Source organism: Esox lucius, chromosome 11 (genome assembly GCF_011004845.1).
Source record: "Esox lucius isolate fEsoLuc1 chromosome 11, fEsoLuc1.pri, whole genome shotgun sequence".
In the NCBI taxonomy this organism is placed as follows: Eukaryota; Metazoa; Chordata; class Actinopteri; order Esociformes; family Esocidae; genus Esox; species Esox lucius.
Genome location: NC_047579.1, coordinates 466,980 through 473,442, shown reverse-complemented (window position 1 = coordinate 473,442; position 6,463 = coordinate 466,980). Strand labels below are relative to the sequence as shown.

Genomic DNA, 6,463 nt, shown 5'->3' with positions numbered 1-6,463 from the left:
TTAAACTGAAGAAACTGGTGAAGACAGTGAAAGTTGCACAAAACTGTCTGCATCTAATTAATTACTTAAAGGTCCCTTCCTTGAGGATGTGATTGCTCAACCTTTGGCAAAGTTTTTGTCCAGAAATCTTTAATGCTCCCTAAACAAGGCACTAATCATCATCATCGTTATCATCATCTTCATCTTTATCATCATCATCACAACTGCTCTTGTGGTGCCAGTCCATTTCTTCATCCATTTTGCCTTCCTCCTCTTCCCCCAGCCAAGGACTTTGACCAAGAATGGCTTTGTAAGAGCTGAGTACAGTCTGCTGTTTTAGTCGGAGTTCCTGCAGTCTTCTCTTCAGTAGACGGATAAAGCCTTGGGACCCAGCCCCAGCCATCAAGATTTTACACAGAAAGAGTAATGAAATTACAGATGCTGCACTGAAATATCTTTGCTGAAATATTCAGGCATTTAACAAACTCACACTATATAAACACATATACCATATGAGATTCAAACATACTTCCTGTCTGTGTGGTAGCCATCAGTGACTGGACTGTTTTCACTGAGTCTTTGAGGTATAGACAGTGCTGCATCATCTCCTTCACAAGAATGTCCTTTTCTTCAGCCAGTCAGGAGACTAGCATTCATTGGTCAAAAAGCTTTTTGGTGAGAATTTCTGTAAAGGATGGAAAATATTTCTCATTACAGATAAAATGTGCCTAAAATGATACATTGTAAATGCATCATACAAGTTTCCTGTTGGTACTGTACCTACCTGTGTTCTGTTCTTGCCATGGCCAGATCATGCTCTCTGTAGTGCTGTTAGAAAGTTTCTGATTTGCTACAGATTTTATGTCTCCAGGCATAACTTGTAGGACAGCAGCAAACTTTGGGTAGTAAAAGTTGACACCTGAGGTTGCTGTCTGGACACAGATTATTAAATGTGTTTTAGGCTTTTTTATCATTGTAGTCAAGTACATTGGAAGAGACATTTGAACAATAATGTCTTATCTGCCTGTTCAAATAGTACTTATCTCTAAATAATAAACACAGCATAATTCTCTTCAGCAATACGTATTACAAACAAATAACTCATTACATTTATATATACAAAACAATTGGTATAGTATGTCCTTAACACTACTGGCCCACTGGTTGACATCTAAAACCCACTGTTCCAGCATGTCATCAGAGGAACAAAACTGGTCCTGCATCTTTTTCAAGCTCTCAGTTACCTCAAAGGTCTTTTCTACTGTCTATAAAAACCAAACAAGGAAAATGTCAAAAACTGTGAAAATATATAGTATATTTTCAAGAATGCATTCCATTACTTTTTAAAGACCTACACCTTTGGTTAAAGAAAATTACATCAACACACCTTTTTGAATCGGGAACACAAGGAGATGTGGAGGCTGTCCTTTTTTAGTTCATTCCTCCCCATGGCATGGACAGTAAGCATGTCAGTTCTTACTGAAAGGACAAATTCATATTTAAAATATAAAACTGTTACAAATGCAACAAACAACGTAAGGCTAGGGTGTAAAGAATTTTACAAACCTGACTTGGCCATATACTTTGTGGTCAGGGCACATCTGGACAGGAAGCTGTTCACCTGCTCAACTTCTCCAAGAGTAGTGCCTGCACCCGCCTGGTTCCTTGCACTCCACAGAATCTGCAGGAACGAGTGCAGTTGCCATGTGATCAAACCCTGAGGTTGCACCCTGGAACTCTTTTTGGAGAAACATTGTGTAGTGTATTGAATTGAATAGAATACACTGAGTAAACTCAGGAATAAGTACTGCTTGGCCACGCTAGATTAACTCGGGGGTTAGATTTTGGTTGGCCAGTTAATTGTCTAAAAGAAGAGAAACATGTGTTGTTTATTATATTGCACAGTAAAAGAAAGAATTGCCATCGGTGTTTCGACTCTAATCTGTGTTGTTTAAACTAGACAAACACAACAGTTGGCGACGAGGATAAAGAAAGAAAAAATAAAACTCTGATTCAGCGCAAAGTAGTAAGTGAATTAAGAAAGATGGCAGGATATATCGGAAAGATTGATGCATTTGAAAGTGCCACGGATGTGTTGTGAGATGTGTCTCCTATGTGTTTAGTTTAGGACAGCTCAGTGTGTGTGCGAACGAGAGTGAGTGAGTGCGCGTGCCCGTGGCGTGCCCTCGCCCTGCCCGCTCTGTTTTTGGAGGATGGCTACTAAGTAAGGAGAGTGAGGGTGTGTGATACGGTGGTCGGTGCGGGAAGTTGATTGTTATGGGCAGTGTATTTTAGTGCGGCTGGAAAATAAAGCAACTAACTCTTCGGCACGAAAGCCTCTTGTTTTCATATGCCACCACACCTAACAGCGTGAAGTTCAGGGAGTTAACCCCGGGAGGAGAACTACCGGCCCTGGAGAAGACGGATCTCCCCACGGTTAGGCGACAAGCAGGAAAGGTTAACACTGGCGACCACGAAGGGACCCTCACGTTGTTAAAAGGGAAAGGAAAACTGGTGAGCATCGAAAATCAAAGGACAATAAAATAAAAATAGTAAGTAATAAATAAATAAAGCCGAGTTACTGTAATACAACTGTAATAGCGGCGTGTCTAAGCTAATACAACATGGCGGCCGCTCGCTATCCCTCCGATGATTACGGACGCGAAACCAATTACTCAAACCCATTCATGTCGCTAACCAATATTGAGGACAGCAGTCATGGTACTGTGACAGCTTATGAATGCAAGGCTGAGAGAAAATGCGAACATTATAACCCATTCCTGTGTGATGGAAGTTGCACTAACACAATTGCTCAGGGAGAGGATCTGTTCGTGCCATTTGACAGCCCCGCCCGTTTCTCGCCCACAAATCCCTTTAGCAGAGCCACCGTCAAAGCCAAGGCTCCGCAGGAAGGCCAGACATTCACATTTTCACATATCCCGCTCCAGACATGCCATTAAAGGGACGCTATGAAGTCACAAATCCCTTTGCCAATGCTCACATGGGAAGTTTTGTACATAGCACACCATCTATATCCAAACCTGAAGCCAGTACGCTTCCCATGCCCTGTTATTTTATTAATCCAGACATGACTGTAAAACATGGACATTTCCCATTGCGCCAGCCCTGTCCCTCATCTCCAACACGAGAGAGCTGCTCTGCGCCCCGTCAGCCTCCTTAGTCAGACAGTGATGAGGACTATAACTCCAAAGAGAGTCCCCACTTTACGTCCTGTTGGGGAGTTTCTGAAGCCTGATGCATTCTTACTGATTAAAGGACTTGAGTCCCATTGTTTAGATAGGTAGATGAATGTGGGGGATCAATAAAAGGTGTTTTATTGGCATAGGACAGCATCTTACCAAACCCCTTTTTCACTGTAATAAATACGGATTGTGCTTGTTTTGAGTTAGAGACTCCTCAGACGATTATGTGTGTGTAAGCGGTTGATGTGTCTCTCATGTGCATAATAGTTAATAAAGTGCCAAGAAAACTTCATCTCTCTGTCCCTTACTCCGAGTGTCGATACATGGAATTACCATCACAATTAGGGCTCCTTTTTGCGTTAGGGCGCGAGTATACTTGGGGTTAGGGCTCCTTTTTGCGTTAGGGCGCGAGTATACTTGGGGTTAGGGCTCCTTTTTGCGTTAGGGCGCATGTATATGTGTTAGGGCACATTTAAATTCTGCAGACAAGGCTGGGCCTTGAACATCTCACTTACGGGCCGACGGGTCTATCGACGATGTTAGGGCATGTTGATTGAGGTGAAAGTGTTAGGGATCTTAAGCGTTAGGGCGCTGGTATATGTGTTAGGGCACATTAGGTTTGAATGGTTATGAGATTTGTTAATAAAATAGGGTTTGTTTCACTGCGTTTGTTTTTTTGCTGCGTTTGATGTTGGGTAAGCGTTGTGGTGAGTTTTTGGCGACGGTGTTTATGTTTATGGTGTTTGGACATGTGAACAAATGTTCTTTGAGTGTTATTAGGTTTTTCTGGCAACTGGCGTTTTCGTTCGGTGATGGATGCACGGCCTGTCGGGCTGCTTGGAGGTAGATGGACGTGGTAACGTATGGAAGTTGCAGGAGGCGTGATGTGAAGTTGTTTGGAAGGCGTAGGCTACGGTGTGTGTGGAGTGATGGAAGCTTTGGGAAAATTTGTGTGGAGTATATTGATCTGTGTTGTAGTTTTTTTTTGCTCAGGTTAGATGGCTCGTTCTCCTCTGATCGCCCGTCACTCCGCGGAGTTCAGCTGGACCGATCGGTGGGTCTCCTTGGAGGCCCGCTCGGGACACTGCATCGTTGGAGTCATACAGTCGACGTAGCCAAGCTCTATTGACCTTTTCGTTGTTCGAGTCAAGAAAAGTTCCAAAAGTGGGGAGTTGTACACACCAGGGGTACACATGCGTAATCTCCAGTGTTTGCGGCTGAGACCAAAGAAGACTACAGACCCGGGGTTGAGGAAGAGACTGTGCTAACCGCTACGTTTAAAGTTATGAAGCTACCACTAGACATTCGACTGGACATTGGATTTGGGAAGATGCCTGTGCGAATCAAGACAACGGCTGATACAGACGTATTGTTCCCTCAAGAATAGAGACAGTTTCGACTTCTCTTTGGCCTTGCCGCGAGTGGTCCAACAGGAACGCGCAGGAACGCTGAACCGCCTGAGGGAGGGGTGTGGACGGTCAGACAGGGGACCAGAGGGAGCATCAACCGGTAAGATTGTTCCTTAATACAGTTTTCATTTGCTTTAGTAAACAATATGGTTGGTTTTTGTATGTCAGATTTGTTGGTTTTGTGGAAGTTGATAGATGGATTTGAGAAAGTATGGTAAGTAGAAGTTATTTTTGAGGTGTTTTGGTTAATAGCGACTGTAGTTAGGAAAATGTTGTTTTTGTTCTGTGTCTTGACACCCATTCCCGTGCAGCTAACCTATTGCGTTGCGATTAGTGCTGGATATTAAGCAGTTGGACTGCTTGAAAATCTGCAATTTAGGTTGGACTTAAATATGCATTTGAGATTGGATCTCATACTTTCACTGTAAATTAATCCCGGTGCACGGGGGTTCCGATTGGCTGCATTGTATGGTCCTTGGTGGGATATGTGTATTTGTTCAAGGTTGTTTTTACCTTAGAAGTTTTGAAATCGCAAGGTTTTGCTTTGTTTGGTGTCCACTGGGGTGAATGCGAAAGTAATGTCTTAAATTTAATAAATGGGATAGATTGGTAATTGGTATAATGCTGCTTCTCTAATTTGGTCCACTATGGGAAAAACAGTAGTCTCGGGATGGGGTCTCTGGAATCATGGACGATACTAGAAACTGAGGTGTGGTTTCATAATCATTGATTTTCTTAAATGTTTATTTCCTAAAATGTATCGTGCCTAACCATTGAATGAAGCTGGAACTTATCAAGGAAACCTGATCACCTTCCTCGGTAATAGCCAAGCTTATTTAATTAAATATTACATGTATTTTGAGAAGCACTTGAATGTTATATAGCATGTTTTAATAGGCATTTGAAATAGCCTGGTTTGTTCTGTCATGCTTGACCATGTTTTAATAGGTATTCAAGAAATAACCTGTTTTGTTGTGCTTTGTCATGTGTACGTATGTAATTTTGAGTCAAACGTATTTATTGCATTGATGATAATGTTTAAAACCGTAAGGCCTCAAGGGGGGTCTCACGACGATGTAGGTAGGCCTTAAGGAAGGCCCACCACGTGGTAGCCGACTGCTGTGTGCTGAGCTGTTCGCTAGCACAAGTGGGTACGTCTTAAACCTAGTGATGAATTAGAATTTGGTACAGTGATTTTCTAATCTGGTAAAATAATCTCATGGTTGTCTTACACAAGGTTAACGTATTGTGTTTTCGCTCTCCTTGAATATTGTATAAGTGGTACAATGAAGAATCCACCTGGTGATAGACTTGAACGTTAAGGAGACACGCTGTGCTCCATGAGGGCCGCTGTAACGAGGACGCGCGTGGAGGACGCGCGCCACCCCTCCCGACGTGGTGTTCGGCGCACGTCATCGCTGGCCTTCTAGCCACGCCACTCTTCCTCCCACGGCACTGTCCTGTCTTGTTATTGCACACACCTTGTGTCCATTCCCTCATTAGATTGCATATATAAGTTCCTGTGTTTCCGGCTGTCTTTGTGTAGTATTGTTCTATGTGCGGTGTACATTGTGTAAGCTGTCTGCACGCTTGTTTTGCGCCTGTGCGCTTGAAGTTTTTACGCGTGCCTTTTTGGGTAATATAGAGATTGAAACTACCTCCCTGCGTTGGCTCCTTATTTTACGCACCTACTACACCGGTTACAGAATACCACACCTCCAGAATGGAGTCAGCGGGGAGCGACCTTATCCACCAGCATGGGAGCATGATCGCGTCCCTGGGGGAGGCCGTGACAGAGATGGTCCAAGCTATGCGGCGGTTGGAGGCGAGGCTGCCATCTGAGCAGCAACCCCCAACACACAACCTGGCTGG

General features: G+C 43.5%; 1 long non-coding RNA gene across 1 annotated transcript; it reads right to left on the bottom strand.

Annotated features, from left to right (window-relative positions):
* Window positions 1-1,645, bottom strand: LOC109615332. The gene is made up of 5 exons (XR_004576385.1): window positions 1,546-1,645; window positions 1,367-1,458; window positions 764-911; window positions 509-664; window positions 1-360 (listed from the first exon to the last, which is right to left on the bottom strand). It is a non-coding gene; the product is annotated as an uncharacterized LOC109615332 (long non-coding RNA).
* Window positions 1,646-6,463: the final 4,818 nt, after the last annotated feature.